We start from the raw sequence: 18353 nt of genomic DNA, 5'->3' as shown, positions 1-18353 counted from the left end.
CGTACCAATCCACAATGTGTTTGCACTTCCAATCCATAAGTCATGTACTATACTGGAGCTGGTGTTTGGGGAGGGACGTTCTTTTACCACTTGGCGTGAAAAGGGAAGAAAGACACAAAAGGCAAATAGGTTACTAGGATTCTGGAGGCAGGTTGCCTAATTTATTAAGAACTGGGAGGAGAAGGACTATGAATCGGGGAAATTGGATAGCGCCTTGCCTCAGAAGTGCATGCAGGCCCAAGCCATCTGTCTCTTTCCTTGTCTGTTCATAGCGTATCAGAGAGGCATGGTTGCCACTAAAGTAAATGCCATTTGCTTTTACTTTACCTGTGTGTTGCGTTCAACCATCATAGTTCACCGGGGCACCAATACATTTTCTCAAAGGTTGTTGTTTCATTGCACTATCTACTCGGAGAATCCATGATTTCCTTATGAGGCTGGTGCTTTCACATCTCCTCCTGCCCTTTTATTATTGCTCTAAAGTCGAGGCATAAGGCCTGATCACAAAACATATTTGAATGGTAGGATTTCTTGCCCTTGGTGGTAAGTTAAGGCAGTGCCTGCTCCAAGCACCTTTCACAACAGTACTATGAAAACAGAGTTCCAGAGGTGTTAATGCGTGACTAGAACCTTTCTGCACATTTGTTGGATGATATTTTGTTGGGGTGATGATGTGTTCTGCAGTTATTATGAGCTGCTGTGTTTTTGTGCTGAAATGTGACATTGTTGTATTGTGTTGTGGTTGCATTGCATTCTGTTTTGATTGTTTTAAAGTGCCCTGTTATATTTAAATTATATTGGTATGTTGCTTTATGTTGCATATATTCAGTTGTCTACTTTGCATGTGTTAAGAAATGCTACTACATATAATTTCCAGCATAAAGCAGCATGTTCCTTGAAAATTACCCATCATAAGTAACCATTTACCACTGGGTAAATTAAATTGGCATTTGTGATGCTCACTTTTTAGGTCTGGTTTGACAGCGCTGCTAAAACATGTTTTTAAGAAGCAATACCATGAGCGGGGCTTTGCCCCTGCCCACAAGCTGCAAGCCAGGACTGCATGTTTTGACTGGGTAGAAGTTGTGAGCTTCTTCATAAAATCTGCTTGCCCTCCAGGCATCTGTGATCATTTTGTTTCTGTATTCAGCTGTCTGAGCTTGAATTTTCAGGAGCACACACATGCAATTGTTATTTCATTAAAGTGTCTCAGATAACTAGACCTTACAGAGTTTTGCTGGCAGCAGTTCAGATGAGAGGAGGGCAGTTGTTAACTTCAGACTTCAGAGTACAATTTTGTTTTGAGAGCACAGGGGTACACTAATCTACATGGATTTTTAGGTCTGGCTTGAGAGTGCAACTGTCACCTGACCTTAAGTGATTGACAAAAAAGTATGTTCAGAGGACCTACTGATAGAGGGGCTTAGGCACCACTCCGATGTTGGCTCTCCTGAATACAGGATTTTATTGGGCCCAATTTTTGTGCCTCCATTTATAATCCTGCTTGTATTGCACTTTTTGGCTTGTGGCAAAGTTTATTGTGAAATGTTATGATAAAAGGCCCTAGGTCTGGCATATATATTGTGAAAAGCATATGTTAAAGTTGATAAGTGTGTATTGTTGTTACTTTGTATTAAAGCCTACAGATGGGTATTTTGCTACATGGAATCACACAGATTAACATGTTAGGCAAGGTATTGGCGTTGATCACCTGCTCTGACACTGTGATGATTCTTGTTAGGCCCTGTTGAGAGAAGCTGTATACTGTTTTGGAATATGCATTTTATTACATATTTGTAATGTTATAAGTGTATTCATCATGATTGACAGTTTATGTGCATTAAATAGGCTCGTGTTGGGTAAATCATAAAGCCAATGTTAAAGGCTTCATCTGTTCATCGGGAAAAGTCATGCTGGTTTTCATAGGTTTGATCTGTTTACTATGAAACATTATGACACAGCCAGTAGGTCTGATCTACTTACAGTGAAAAGCATGTGTTAAAATCAATAGGCTTTCAAGGATGGACTATTATTACACTTTGCTAAAGCCTATTAGCAGGTGCTTTGTTACATGGAGTTTCACAGATTACTGCAGGAGGCAAGGGTTTTGGTATTGCTGATCCACCCAAGCTGACTGGGGGGATAGAGGATATTCTATATAATATTCCTTGTTAGGCTCTCTTAGGAGGAATAGTTGTACTTTTATGACCGGGTGCTGTATGGTTGCCTTGTGGAAAGTTTACGCTCAGTACAGGTGACTTGAGTTTGGTATGGTGACAAGCCAATGATAAAGGTTATAGGCCTGAGTATTTATTATGAAAAGTTATGTTAAAGGCTGTAGGCCTGATATATTGCTTGTGAAAAGGATATGTTAAAATCAACAGGCATTTAGCGTGAATTGTTATAACTCTGCAATAAAGCGTACAGTTATGTTTTTATTGCATTGAATCAGATAGCTTACCTTAGTAAACAGGGGTTTTGGTGTTGGTTACTTTCTTTGACAACCATGAGTATAGAGGACTTGCAATGTGAGAATCGTTGTTAATCCCTGTTAGAAGAGATGGTATGTTACTTTAGCAACTGTCATTTTATGAATGTACGCCTGATGGTTGCATTGTGGAAAGTTTTACGCTCAATTACGCTCAGTACAGTAGGCGTGAGTTGGTTATAGTGATAAACCAATGGTAACTGCTATAAGCTTGCTTGGTGAGCAGTGACATGTTATGCTAGATACATAGGCCTGTCCTGCGTATTATAAAATGTTATTACAAAAGCAGTAGGCCAGTCTTATTTATTGTGAAAAACATATGTTAAAGGCAGCATCTAACAGTGGATTTGTTATTACAGTATGTTACAGGTCATAGAAAGGTATTTAGTTGCATGTAATCTCAAATATTACCATAGTAGGCAAAGTTTTTGATGTTGCTCATACACTGTGACAAACAGTAGATATATATATATATGTATATATATATGTATATATATATATGTATATATATATATGTATATATATATATATATATATATATATTCACTGAAAAAACCATAGGTTTCAGGGGTGTTATAGTTAGCTGGACTTTTCACTTGTACAAAACCATTGAAATTCCCCCGTTATAGTTAGTTCAGCTAACTATAACTCGCGCGCCCGCAATGCACTGCTGATGACGTCACATATTACATCACTCATGACATGGTCAGTGACATCACTCATGACATCACTGATGACATCTCAAATGACATCACTGATGACATCACTGATGACATCATCCAGTGAATGTGTGTTATTCTGAAAATTAAATATGTTTTATATATGTATATCTCAAGGTCGATGGAAGAATAAATGGGTATATAAGTGTCTAAATGGAGGATTTGTTTTTGAAAAATTGATTGTGTAACTGACTGATTAAGTGTATCATAGTGAATACATGGCTTAGTGAGTAATATTTAAATATGTAAATATCTGTATCAGTCTCTCGCTTTGTGTATAAGTGGCTGCATGGGTTGGTGAGTAGCTACATGGGTGTCTATATAGGTTATTAGTTGGTTTTTTGAGTATCAGTCTGAGTGTCTGCATGGTTCGGTGGGGGTATTATGTAGTGCATAGGTGCATGAATGAGTGACTCACTGTTTGTATGTGTTGAACACAGTATGTGTGCAGGACTGTATGGGTGGATGAGTGTGTGTATGGGTGTGTTAGTGAGTGAATGACTGTCTCAATAGTGTCTTTATGAGTAACTACATATGTTTTAAACTAGTATATGTGACTATTGGTGTATATAAGTGAGTATATGTGAGAGTGAGAGATTGAAAGAGTTCCTGTATGAATAAGTATGTGTTTCTATAAGTGATTGTTTAAAAGACTAAGTATGTGTAAGTTTCCGTAGAAGTAAGTGTGGTGGTGTGTGTATAACTGTATATGCAAGTAAATGTATGTTTGATTCTTTATTAGCATGAGTGACTATGTGTGTGAGTAACTCTATGGATGAGTGGCATTGTGTGACAGGATGTATAGGTGTATGAGTACATATGATGAGTGAGTACATGTATGAGTGACTGTATTGGACTGTTGGTGAATGAGTCGATGTGTATGTGGATCTTAGAATTACTGAAGAGGTTGTTGTAACTGGTATTGGTATGTCCATTGTTTTGAAAATTTTAGTCTCTATTTTTGAATGTGTGTATCAAAGGTTATATTAGGGTGAGAGGAGGTCTGCCACTCTATCACAAGGATGATGTCATCAGTGATGTCATCAGTGATGTCATTTGAGATGTCATCAGTGATGTCATGAGTGATGTCACTGACCATGTCATGAGTGATGTAATATGTGACGTCATCAGCAGTGCATTGCGGGCGCGCGAGTTATAGTTAGCTGAACTAACTATAACGGGGGAATTTCAATGGTTTTGTACAAGTGAAAAGTCCAGCTAACTATAACACCCCTGAAACCTATGGTTTTTTCAGTGAATTTCTGAGGTTTTTTAAATGCTAATTCCTAACTATAACATGCCTGAAACCTATGGTTTTTTCTGTTAATTTCAAAGGTTTTTTAAATGCTAATTTCTAACTATGCCTACAGAGATAGGACATGTGAAGAAAGAAGAAAAAATGCACAGAAAGAAACAAAAGAAGTGCAGAAAGAAGCAACAGAAGTCCTCAAATACGAAGATAAGTGCAGGAAGAAGGATAACGTGCAGAAAGAACAAAAAGAAGAGCAGAAAGAAGCCTTGTTGCAAAATCATCCTGTACCCTCAACTTTTTCAGACGGATACTGGTGGTAACTGAGTCTGACTAACCAGTCCTAGAGCCAGTGCTATGTTAAAAGACACTTAGAATACAGTGAAAACACCTACATACACTAGGGAACATTATGCGTTGGGGTCCCCCTGTGATTAGCCTTACCTCCTCTATAAGCCCCTAGTATATAATAGGGCATGGGGATTAAAACTACCTCTTAAAACAGGCCACAGGGCGTTTTTGCACACGTTAACTCAGGCCCCGTCCCCTCCTTTCACCATTGTGTAAACACGCCCTGTGTCCGTTTTTAGTTGGGAGATTAAGTTCATTTGAGTCCTGAGGGTCCCTAGGGTTCAACTAGCCCACTAGGTACCTCCAGTAAGTGCCACAGAGCTGCGTTGCAGAGAGGTGTAAAAAGCGGCACGGCCTGGACCACCTCTCTGCAATGCAGCTCAGTGGCGCTTACTGGAAGCACTTGGTGGGCTAGTTAGCCCCCAGGGGCCCTCAGTATTGAAGGGAAATTATATCCCCAATTTAAAACGTGCCATGGTGCGTGTTTGCACACGTCACCTCAGGCCCCGTCCCCTCCCTTCACCACTGTGTAAACGCGCCCTGTGGCTGTTCTAAGTTGAGAGATTAAGTCCCCTTGAATCCTAAGGGTCCCTAGGGTCACACTAGACCACTAGGTACCTCCAGTAAGCGCCACAGAGCTGCGTTGCAGAGAGGTGTAAAAAGGGGCTTGGCCTCAGAACACCTGTCTGCAGCGCAGCTCCCTGGCGCATACTGGAGATGCCTGTTGGGGGCGCGTTTGCAGAGTGCTGCATGGAGGGGGCATGGCCTCCGGCACGATGCCAGTCTTTTATTTATTTTATTTTTTTAAGAAGGGGGGCTGTGTGGTTCCCCTTCTTATTCTAATTTATTGGCCCTGATGACCCCATCCCCCAGGGCCTGTCTCCTAATTATATTTTTTTGACCCCAATCCCCAGGGCCGGCCACTGTTTTTTATTATTTTTAAAAAATATATATTTATAGACACACCTAGGACATGCTGGACAAACCGTACGTACCTATCACCATGACGATTTGCGTGATATTCATTAAAAGGCGACTATGCATGCAATTAATCCACGTGGAATGTATTTACACCACTAGTGAAGCTCTGACATGTCTGATGCTCTACCGTGCCTAATCCCGGTAGACACCCTTGTCGTTTATTTATACAAACAGGGGTAGCTATTGACGGGCACATTTAATACACATGCACACCAAGCCATTCAAAGGGGATTCGACAAAAATTCGACCAAAACTATGCAAGAAACCCCCCTCACAGTTAATAAAACACACATCCACTGCCGGATGTGTAATACTTTTTATTTTACTCTCTGGAAAGGGGACGAACATCACTTGCGAGTCACAGCGCGCTCCTGACAGAGCCCAATGCTGTGTTACACCCACCATTGCCTGCCGAGTGCCACACACCTCTGTATTGTATTCCACTAGCTAGTGCATATGCTATGACACTCTCTAGCCCATGTGCACTGTAACACCACCCCGTGAAAATGTCATGCCACACTTGTCTTCGCACGGGTTATATTGCCCCATCTAACGTGCCTTCCTCGATGCCTATGTTATAACGCACAGTGCTATGCCATACATATTACAATTTGGGATCCATATCTTTGTCACAGTGCATATGCAACGTTACACTCCCCAGCACATATTTTATATTACAACTTTAGAGACTAATTAGGTTACACAACACTGCCCTGTGCATATTACACTCTAAGGCGCATATCGCATAGCACGCGCTAGTGCCTGTGCTATCTCGCGCTCTCCAATGAATCTGTCATTGCGCACAATGTATTGCATATTATATTTCACGCCTGGTTCATCTTATATCACACTTTTTGGTGCATAGTTTATACCATACACTATATCTAGTTTTCATTTTCAATCGTGCTCTCAGGACTATGTTCTATATAACACTGTGTTCACCTACCCTTTTCACGGGCATTACATTTTGCGATAGGGGGTGGAGGGTCAGGGGGTGTTTCTGCCAAGTGAGCCCGGAGTCACAGTCACTAACGTCTTCTTCTTCCTGAATAAAAGTGAGATTATGCTGCATACTTGTTCATATTTTAAGTAGTTTGCACAGACAAAATGTTTTAAAAACAATAAAGTTTCTAATACCCGCCTTCTCTGAACAGTTAGCTTGCTGCCCCATCCCCCTCCTCCCTATCCTCTGTTGTGTGAATCCATGGACTAGCCTCCTCCCTCCTGCCATGCATGGTCTGATGTGCTGCCACTGCCCTCAATTTAGTATGATGTACCAGTCCACTCCTCCTGCCCTCCATTGCCCAATTCTATGCCCCATCATTGACCTCCTGCTTAAACTCTGTGCTTAGCTTGCTGCCCCTATTCTCCTTCCCCCTGCCCTCCGATGTCTTTGTGCATGTCCCTGCTCCATCCTTTTTGCCCACCATGTCCCATGGACCTGCCACTCCTATCTACTCTGAGTGTTCTGTTGAGCTGCCACTCCCCTCCCACCTGCCTAGCATTGTCAGATGACTGTAACCTGTCCCTGCCACCTCCACCCTGCCTGTCCACATGCCATGCCTCTATCCTCTTCCTCCTGTCCTACATGGTCCATTGTACTGCCACACCCTTCTGCCCTCCCTGGTCTGTTGTGCTGCAACTGCTCCTCCTGCCTGCCCCGTGTGGTCTGTTGTGAGGCCCCTTCCCCTGAACTTTCTTGTCTGTGCACAGGTCCTGACCCTCCCTTCTATCCTCCATCGTCCTTTGTGCATGCCCCTGCACCCTCCTTCTTGCCCATCATAGCCATTGTGCTGCCACTAACCCTCCCACTTGCCATGCATGGTCTTCTGTGCTGCCATGGCCCCTCCCACCTTCCCTGTGTGGTCAGTTAGCTGCCCCTGACCCCCTCCCACCTTCCCTCCATGGTCTGTGTGTATGCCATCACAGTCTCACTGTTGCTCTTCATGTTGTGTCTTGCTTCTAGTGCCCATCCTGCCTGACCTCCATGGCCATCTTGCTGCTCCTGCCCTGCCCCCTTGCCCCCAGCCCTCTGTTTACATGTGCAGACCCCTACTCCCTCCCTCCTGGCTTGTCTGTTCCATTGTAATGCCCCTGATCCGTCCCTCCTGCCCTTTATGGTCTGTTATGCTGCAGCCTTCTCTCCTGTCTGTCCATTATGGTCAGCTAGCTACCATTGCCTCTTGCCCCTCTGTTCTCTGTTGTCCATGTGCATGGTCCTGTCCCCTCCCTCTTGCTTTCTATGGATTGTTGTGCTGCACTCCCGTCCTGCATGCCCTGTGTGGTGTATTGTGCTGCTGCAAACCCTGATGCCTGCCCTGCAGGGTCAGTTTGGTGCACCTCTCCATGTCTCTCCTGTCCTCTGTTATCCAAGTCCATGTCCCTATCCCATTTCCTTCCATGATCCAATGTACCATACTTGCGAACATTTTGAACTTGGTAAGAGGGAGATTTTGAAAAAAAACTGGGGTATTGATTTTCCCCTTTGAGTTACATTGAAAAAGAGGATATTGTAGACAGGAGACAGATCAAATAAAGCCCATTTGAGCTTAAAAACATTGGACGTTTCCTGGCTGAATCGGGTCTGTTGGCATGTATGGTTGTACTACCATTGCCTCTTCCTTCTGCCCACAATGGTCTATTACATTGCCACAGCCTTGAAGGAGGGTAGATTTTGTATCACAGGGGGCCCCTGGCCCGTTCTGTCCACACCTGAAGTATGAGACCCTTGTCCTTGCCCTGCCAGCCGCATTTGTAGGCCGTATTAAATTGACCAGCGGGTCCTGTGTTGCTATATAATTATCCTGAGACATCCTTACCACTCAGCCAGCATAAAACCCCTGTGTAGGCCCTTCTGTTCAATATGTAGGCCTCTTTGTTAAATTGACCATAGCTCTGCAATTTTAGTGTATAGCAGTCTGAAGGCAGGTCTGCGAGGCCTTCTGCTCCAAACTAGTAGCCCCCACCCTACCCGAGTGCTCCGTGCTCGGTATCAAAGTTCAACATCCCCCTGAAGCTGTCGACATACAGTAGGCTGCATCCTGGACTGGTACTTGCTTCCTGGGCAGGTTTCCCGCTTTTAAGGAAGTGGCAACCGCAGAGCGTCAAGTTAGGAGAACTGAGGAGATTTTATACATGAATATATTGAATTCCTGTACAATACCCATTATTTTCTGCTTGCTCTATGGAACTTACGATAAGCGATTGGCCTGAGAGACTGACCTTTTCACCCAGTCCATTGTCAGCATTAAGTGGGTAAATGACGAAATGTCTGGTAAAATCTGCAGACGAAGCTTTTGGGTAGCATACGTAGGTAGATGTAGCGTGCAAAGGAGCCCACAAAATGATATAAAAAGGGAGCACCCACAGATATCGACGGACAACCTCGCCGTCTGTATGTAGGTTAACAGGCTGTGCAGGTTTTCCCCAAGAACTGGGAGCTCTTGTCTTCCTTTGCTTAAAATGTCTTGCTCTGCTTTGCTTGAAGTATCTTATTCTATTTTACCTATATGAAATGTCATGTTATGTTTAACCATTGTTCTCTTTACTTTTGCATTTAAAAGATGTTGTATTGTAATTGCAGGAATGCTTGCTCTAAGAGTAAATGTGAGTGTCCCTAGGTAACATTTTCCTTGGTGTAACTTGTTTCTCATGATGCATTTATAGATGTGTTTTCTCTCTCTCTCTGTCAGTCCATTAATTGAGATACAGAGAATATCATGACAGCTGTATGATTATCTGGATTCTGTATTTTGTACTTTATGTCTCTATTCTGCGGTTTCTTTGAAGTTGCATCTTCTCATTAAACTGCCATTGTATTCTGCCTCCAATTCCATGTCTCATATGTCTGTTTTCTTCATTTTTGGAGCAAGCGTTCCTAGGCACCCCGGCTCAAATTAAGGTGCCCCTTTTGTCCCTGACTCACTCTCCTGCTCAGTTCTGTGGTGGCTCCCGGGGCTCTGGGGACCGCCCCTAGCTTCCTTGACCCGTAATAGATCTTCCCTCCAACAGCCTCTCTTGCAAGTCCTGTATTGTTGGTTTGTTGCCCCTGCCCCCCTTTCCACTGCCCTCCATAGTCTGTTGTGCTTCCACGGCCCTTCCTGCCTGCTCAGTGTGGTTAAATTGTTGCCTTTGCACCCTCCTACCTGCCTTCAATTTTCAGAGTCCGTGCCCCTGGCCTCTGCCTCTCAACAGTATCCTAATGAACAACTAGATTGCTAACATTCTATATTTATTACAAAAGTGTGGAACGCCTGACATCATCTTGATGTAATCAAAACTGTAATACCTAGAGCATTCCTTTAGAAATTACATATATGAGAGGGTCTTATTGGCATCACAATTATGGTTAGTGCTCTAAAAGACTAAAATAAGGACATATTTTCTGAGTTTTCAAATAGCGACAAAGCACTTTTAAATTATTTGTTATCTTTATGTTTTTTTATCTAGTTGACAACTTGATTAAATGTTGCACTTAGGGGAGAGGATGTGGTGTTACTTCCAGAACTGCAGACTTTGCAACTGGGGAACCAGGTTGAAGTTTCTGCTTCAGCTCGACATTCTGTGATTCTGGTCAAATCACTTAGTCTCCCCATGTCTACAACCAAAATGAATTTGTTCTTGTGTGATGTAACCAATGCTCATGTAAAGCACTCCAATACCTGACAAGTCTGCACTATATAACACTGCAAAAACACAAAATAATAAGTGTTTTGCACACTTCTGTCATTGGGCTATATTTGGGCTATATCTGGGTGATTTTGGGCTACATTTGGGCTCTTTTGTCTCCGGTGGCCATCTTGGGAGATTTATTTGTTATGAAGTTTCCTAATTTCCTCATGTACTGCAGTCTCCTCAGTCGGAAATGCTTTCAGTTTTTTACTTTGATTCCATCATGAAGGTATTCAGATATGTCACACATTTGCCATGAATTCTGAATGTTAGCACTCTAGTTGCTCATTAGATCACTGTAGTAAAACTACTGTTCACCATGGAAGTCTGCTCCTGGTATTAAAAGTGCATGTTTCAGTCTGCATGTCAGAATTTTTTAATGAAATAGAAGAGGATTTGAGAAGTCACTCAAAATGTGCCCTCATTTTCTTTCTTCAGCATTAATCATAATTTCTATGGCAAAATGAACCCCCTCATTGTGTTCCTTTTTAAATTAAATGTTTTAAGTGTTACCAGTTTATTCCAATCAAGATGGCTTCAGGTGTGCCATACTTTTGTCATAATGAAGACAGTAAGTGCTCTAGTTGTTTTTAAGAACATTCTTGGACATTCTGTCATTGGGCTATACTTGGGCTACATCTGGGTGATATTTGGGCTACATTTGGGCTCTTTTGTCTCTGGTGGCCATCTTGGGAGACTTATTTGTTATGAAGTTTCCTAATTTCCTCATTTACTGCAGTCTCCTCAGTAGGAAATACTTTCAGTTTTTTACTTTGATTCCATCAAGAAGGCATTCAAATGTGTCACACATTTGCCATAAAATCAGAATGTTAGCACTCTTTTTGCTCATTAGATCACTGTAGTAAAGCTACTGCTCACCAGGGAAAACTGCTGCTGGTATTGAAAGTGCATGTTTCAGTCTGCATGCCAGGATTTGAGAAGTCACTCAAAATGTGCCCTAATTTTTCTTTCTGCAGCACTAATCATACTTTTTATGGAAAAATGAACCCCCTCATTTTGTTCCTTTTTAAATTAAATGTTTTAAGAGTTACCACTTTAATCCAAGCAAGATGGCTTCAGGTGTGCCATACATTTATCATAAGTAGGACGGTTAGCGCTCTAGTAGTTCTTTGGAACACTCTGGAAAGCTGCAGTAGAACACAAAGGAATCAACTGACAGTCTCTGCCCTTGTTGGATGTACATGTTTTACTGAGAATGTCAGACTTCATTCTCACATGACTGAGAAAGATAATGTGAATTTACAGAAAATAAGCTCTCAGTTTAGCTTATAGATCACCTTCCAAACCTCTGTGGTAAAAGCATGAGAAAATATTTTTCTCTCAATCATGATATCCCAGCAGAAGGCTTTTTCACATGGTGAAATCACCTTAGAACATACCACAATTCCTAAAATGAGTATGGTACCATCAACAAATGATTTATAATGTAACTAAAGTCTTAAAATCTTCTATTAACTGCAATGCTTTTTAATGAGGTGCTATCATGTATATTGGTCCCAAGATGGCTGCCAACACTTCTTGGATGAAGTGCTGACAGCCAATCAGATCTCAGGATGAGATGTGTGGTTAGGCTCCGCCCACATATATATATTGATTTAAATGCTATTTTCTCAGGAACTACTGAACAGATTTACACCAGACCTACAAAAGGCACTTCCTTGACCTGAGGACTACCTCTCTGCCAAATTTCAAGTAACTCTGTTCAGCCGTTCGGGCTGTAGCTGTGTCTAAAGGTCCTATGGAAAAATGCATGGGAAAAACGCGTTTTGGGACCCCCCTTTTTTCTCAGCCCCCGCTTGACGAATCCCCCCGAGACTTTCAGGGTAGGAGCGGAGCGTAGCGCCCCACCTATTTTGAAAATTTCGCGAGGATTCATCGACCGGCGCCAAAGTTATTCCAAATAGAATGTTGCGGATTTCCTATGGAAACAGGGTCCTAACTATCTACTGGCGACCGCCAGTAGATAATATATATATTACCTACTGGCGGTTGCCAGTAGGTAGTTATAGTTAGGACCCCTTTTCCATAGGAAAACCTCAACATTCTATTTTGAATAACTTTGGCGCCTATTTCTCAAAATAGGTGGGGCGCTACGCTCCGCTCCTACCCTGAAAATCTCGGGGGGATCCGTCAAGCGGGGGCTGAGATAAAAGGGGGGTCCCAAAACGCGTTTTCCCCATGCATTTTTCCATAGGACATTTAGAACGAGCTACAGCCCGAACGGCTGAACAGAATTACTCGAAATTTGGCAGAGAGGTAGTCCCTAGGTCAAGGAAGTGCCTTTTGTAGGTTTGGTGTAAATCTGTTCAGTAGATTCTGAGAAAATAGCCTTTAAATCAATATATATATCTGAGCCCGCTTACGGTACGCTTACCGTACGCTTACCGTAAGTGTACGGTGGCGTGCGCGAGCGCGATTCTGATTGGCTCTTAGATCTTAGTAAACATTCGAATCGGCCGAAACCAGGAAGCGGCGGCCGCCATTTTGTGTATTTCACTCAGAAAAAAAAGAGTGAAAACAAGAAAAGGGGGCAATGAGGAGAGTTACAGACCCCCTTACATTTGTGAGGGGGTCAAAGAAGGACTGTAAAGTACAAAGAAAACATTTATTGATTTTAAAAAAAATCACGGGGTACGCGTACGGTAAGCTTACGGTAAGCGTACGGTAGAAAAAAAAAAAAAAAAAAAAGGAAAATCAGATTTAAGTGTTTAGATATTAGGGGGCTCTAAAAAGAGCCGTTGTGTTTATGAAATGATTTTTTAGTGGTACCTACAAGTAAGTACCGATGCAGAGTCTAAGGTTCAAGAGGAAGACTCTGTTCCCTTCATCATTGAAGTGCACACCATCTCCTCTATAAATGTCTTGCATGTCATAACGCAAGTTGTTGTGGTAAATGGCACCCATACCATAGTCACGGAGGAAAGCAGAAACAGATTTGTTGACGTGCTTTCTTGCTTTGTCATCGCACCGCGTGGCCACCGTGCGTGCACGGCACTAACTGCGTAAAGTGGGCGCGCGGTGCGCAAAGCGCACCGCGTGCTCACTGTGCGCGCACGGTGCGCGAAGCGCACCGTGCGCGCACGGAACGAACTGCGTTAAGTGGGCGTGCACGCCACGAATGGCGTAAAGTAACTTAGCATTTAAAAAACCGTACAAATTCACTGAAAAAACCATAGGTTTCACACACGTTATAGTTAGGAATTAGCATTTAAAAAACCTTGCAAATTCACTGAAAAAACCATAGGTTTCACACATGTTATAGTTAGCGGAAATTTTACTGATAAAAAACCAATGAAATTCCCCCGTTATAGTTAGTGCAGGCAACTATAACTCACGTGACCGCAATCTTCTGTTGATGACATATGTGTCTTTATGAAAAAAAAATATTTGTAATATATGTATAGCTAAAAATGTATGGAAGAAGACATGGGCAAATAAGTGTCTAAATACAGTATTAGCATCAGCAGAGGATTGCGGTCGCGTGAGTTATAGTTGCCTGCACTAACTATAACGGGGGAATTTCATTGGTTTTTTATCAGTAAAATTTCCGCTAACTATAACATGTGTGAAACCTATGGTTTTTTCAGTGTATATATATATATATATATTCATCCAAAAGTTGCCCTCAGTAAAGGCGCACACGGAGACAGGCAGACCAGGCTTCATCAGCAAGGCTCTTTATTATTCAACTGGATTCAAATTGGATGAATATATATATAGATTCACTTAAAAAAACATAGGTTTCACACATGTTATAGTTAGCTGGACATTTCACTCGTAAAAAACCAATGAAATTCCCCCGTTATAGTTAGTTCAGATAACTATAACTCGCGTGCCCGCAATCCACTGCTGATGACGTCACATATTACATCACTCATGATATGGTCAGTGGCATCACTCATGACATCACTGATGACATCATCCTTGTGATAGAGTGGCGGTCGCGCGAGTTATAGTTATCTGAACTAACTATAACGGGGGAATTTCATTGGTTTTTTACGAGTGAAATGTCCAGCTAACTATAACATGTCTGAAACCTATGGTTTTTTAAGTGAATTTGCAAGGTTTTTTAAATGCTAATTCCTAACTATAACGTGTGTGAAACCTATGGTTTTTTAAGTGAATTTGTAAGGTTTTTTAAATGCTAAACCATAGGTTTCACACATACATGTTCTAGTTAGGTGGACATTTCACTCGGAAAAAACCAATGAAATTCCCCCGTTATAGTTAGTTCAGATAACTATAACTCGCGCGACCGCCACTCTATCAAAAGGATGATGTCATCAGTGATGTCATGAGTGATGCCACTGACCATGTCATGAGTGATGTAATATGTGACGTCATGAGCAGTGGATTGCGGGCGCGCAATTTATAGTTATCTGAACTAACTATAACGGGGGAATTTCATTGTTTTTTTTCCGAGTGAAATGTCCACCTAACTATAACATGTGTGAAACCTATCGTTTTTTAAATGAATATATATATATATATATATATATATATATATTGCCGATTTGCCGAGCCCGGTTTGAGAGTGAATGAGGCATTTAATTTAATTCCCTTCTACCACTTGACTCCTTACGAGTTTCGGCGTTGTTACGCCTTGTTCACAGGTAGGAATCATTTATTAATTGCAAGTGCTCCAATTACATCATGTGACATCAGCAGGCACTACAGGTTCCATAATGCATCAGTATTGATAATGCAGATTTTGGCAATATGGAATTATGCTTAATAGCGTTTTCACCATTGTTGCGTTCATTAAATGCACACGTGGAATAAAGTATCTGGGTGCACAAAAATGTTTCAAAAGTGGCAGTAAATAATTACGAAATGACATGATACTCCAAAACTGTCCGAGTGAGGTGTGCCCTCACACATCTCCCTTTCTCACCTCTACCACCACGAAATACCATGGCAGTCCTGTTTGGTCTAGTGTAGAGTGAGCGTGTCACGCCCCCAAAGATGCTGGCAACATCTCAAAACACAACTCCATGATGGAGGCCCCCAACCCTGCAGGGCGGCTCCGGCGGCAACGGGAATGGAGGGTCCTGTCCTGGACATACAAAGAAGATTTGCCGAGCCTGGTTTGAGAGTGCATCAGGCATTTAATTCCCTTCTGCCACTTGACTCCTTACGAGTTTCGGCGTTGTTACTCCAAGTTCACAGGTAGGAAATATTAATTAATTGCAAGTGCTCCAATTACGTCATGTGACATAAGCAGGCACTACAGGTTCCACAATGCATCAGTATTGATAATGCAGATTTTAGCAATATGGAATTATGCTTAATAGCGTTTTCACCATCGTTGCGTTCATTCGAAGCACACGTGCAATAAAGTATCTGCGTGCACAAAAATGTTTCAGAAGTGGCAGTAAATAATTACGAAATGACATAATACTCCAAAACTGTCCGAGTGAGGTGTGCCCTCACACATCTCCCTTTCTCACCTCTACCACCACGAAATACCACGGCAGTCCTATTTGGTCTGGTGTAGAGTGTGCGGGTCATGCCCCCAAAGATGCCGGCAACTTCCCAAAACACAACTCCATGATGGGGGCCCCCAAACCTGCAGGGTGGCTCCGGCGGCAACGGGAATGGAGGGTCCCGTCCTGGACATACAAAGATTTGCCGAGCCCGGTTTGAGAGTGAATCAGGCATTTAATTCCCTTCTGCCACTTGACTCCTTACGCGTTTTGGCGTTGTTATGCCTTGTTCACAGGTAGGAAACATTTATTAATTGCAAGTGCTTCAATTGCATCATGTGACATCAGCAGGCACTACAGGTTCCACAATGCATCAGTATTGATAATGCAGATTGTGGTAATATGGAATTATGCTTAATAGCGTTTTCACCATTGTTGCGTTAATTAAAAGCACACGTGGAATAAAGTATCGGGGTGCACAAAAATGTTTCAAAAGTGGCAGTAAATAATTGTGAAATGACATGATACTCCAAAACTGTCCGAGTGAGGTGTGCCCTCACACATCTCCCTTTCTCACCTCTACCACCGCAAAAAGCCACGGCAGTCCTGTTTGGTCTGGTGTAGAGTGAGCGGGTCATGCCCCCAAAGATGCCGCCAACATCGCAAAACACAGCTTCATGATGGGGGCCCCCAACCCTGTAGGGTGGCTCCGGCGGCAACGGGAATGGAGGGTCCCGTCCTGGACATACAAAGAAGATTTGCCGAGCCCGGTTTGAGAGTGAATCAGGCATTTAATTCCCTTCTGCCACTTTACTCCTTACGCGTTTCGGCGTTGGTACGCCTTGTTCACAGGTAGGAATCATTTATTAATTGCAAGTGCTCCAATTACATCATGTGACATCAGCAGGCACTACAGATTCCACAATGCATCAGTATTGATAATGCAGATTTTGGCAATATGGAATTATACTTAATAGCGTTTTCAGCATTGTTGCATTCATTAAAAGCACACATGGAATAAAGTATCTGGGTGCACATAAATGTTTCAAAAGTGGCAGTAAATAATTACGAAATGACATGAGACTCCAAAACTGTCCGAGTGAGGTGTGCCCTCACACATCTCCCTTTCTCACCTCTACCACTACGAAATAACATGGCAGTCCTGATTGGTGTGGTGTAGAGAGCGCGGGTCATGCCCCCAAAGATGCCGGCAACATCGCAAAACACAACTCCATGATGGGGGCCCCCCAACCCTGCAGGGCGGCTCCGGCGGCAACGGAAATGGAGGGTCCCGTCCTGGACATACAAAGAAGATTTGCCAAGCCCGGTTTGAGAGTGAATCAGGCATTTAATTCCCTTCTGCCACTTGACTCCTTGTGCGTTTCGGCGTTGTTACGCCTTGTTCACAGGTAGGAAACATTTATTAATTGCAAGTGCTCCAATTACGCCATGTGACATCAGCAGGCACTACAGGGTACACAATGCATCAGTATTGATAATGCAGATTTTGGCAATATGGAATTATATATATATATATATATATATATATATATATATATATATATATATATATATATATATATATATATATATATATATATATATATATATATATATATATATATATATATATATATATATATATATATATATATATATATATATATATATATTTATTTATTTCCAAGTGATTCCACCAAAGAGACCAAGCCCAAATCCGTAAGCGTAGTTAATCAAATATTTATTTTCTCAATGGCAAAAACGCCCGATGCGTTTCGGAGCAGCCGCTCCTTTCTCACGAGTCAGTGAACATTTGTAAATCCATAGTACATATAGTTTTCACGCCACATTACAAAACATCAAGGTAGGACTACTACACCACATCAGGTATAGAGCAAATTGGCAGCCATTTTGGAGTGGTGACTTATTCTCCATACGTTTACACACAGAATGTCATTTGCTTAATTGCAACAATGAAAGCTCCATATTGCATATTATAATGTCATATAAATCAATAGGTACAGAGTACTGAACCATTTCATTTAGACAGTATAAACAACATAGTGAGAGACATATTTCTCATTACTGTTCTCTAATACCGCCCCAGTGGGCTTATATTCTCTGCATGAGCATACTCTTATCATTGCTTCATGAATTTGTGCAACAAGTATTACATGTCCATACTCCTCATAAGTGATGTATACTTTACAATTATGCCCCAGTGGGCTTTCTCCAAACCATCACAGATATCCTAAGCTTTTTTGCATTCCTCCTCATCTTATGATGATGGTGTCTCTTGTCTCCTACAATATAAAACACAAGCATATGATCAATGATCGCCTGTCATCAATTAAAATACAAACTTCATCACGGGATACATGATTCATTACGACAATACATTCTCATTCCATCACAGTTCTGCCCTCAACCCAAGTGGACAGGGCTCA

General features: G+C 42.1%; 1 protein-coding gene and 1 long non-coding RNA gene across 4 annotated transcripts in view; one reads left to right on the top strand and one right to left on the bottom strand.

Annotated features, from left to right (window-relative positions):
* PPFIA4 (PPFI scaffold protein A4) overlaps nucleotides 1–18353 on the top strand; it is a 3163248-nt gene that overhangs the window by 399635 nt on the left and 2745260 nt on the right. The window lies entirely within an intron of this gene.
* Nucleotides 18062–18353, bottom strand: part of LOC146866679 (uncharacterized) — a 99284-nt gene continuing 98992 nt past the window's right edge. Inside the window, exon 3 of the long non-coding RNA XR_014960450.1 lies at nucleotides 18062–18209. This is a non-coding gene — a long non-coding RNA (uncharacterized LOC146866679). The remainder of the gene's footprint in view (nucleotides 18210–18353) is intronic.

Source organism: Triturus cristatus, chromosome 1_2, assembly GCF_964204655.1.
Source record: "Triturus cristatus chromosome 1_2, aTriCri1.1, whole genome shotgun sequence".
Taxonomy (NCBI): domain Eukaryota; kingdom Metazoa; phylum Chordata; class Amphibia; order Caudata; family Salamandridae; genus Triturus; species Triturus cristatus.
The sequence above is the reverse complement of the archived record's forward strand: the minus strand, read 5'-3'. Positions and strand labels throughout refer to the sequence as shown.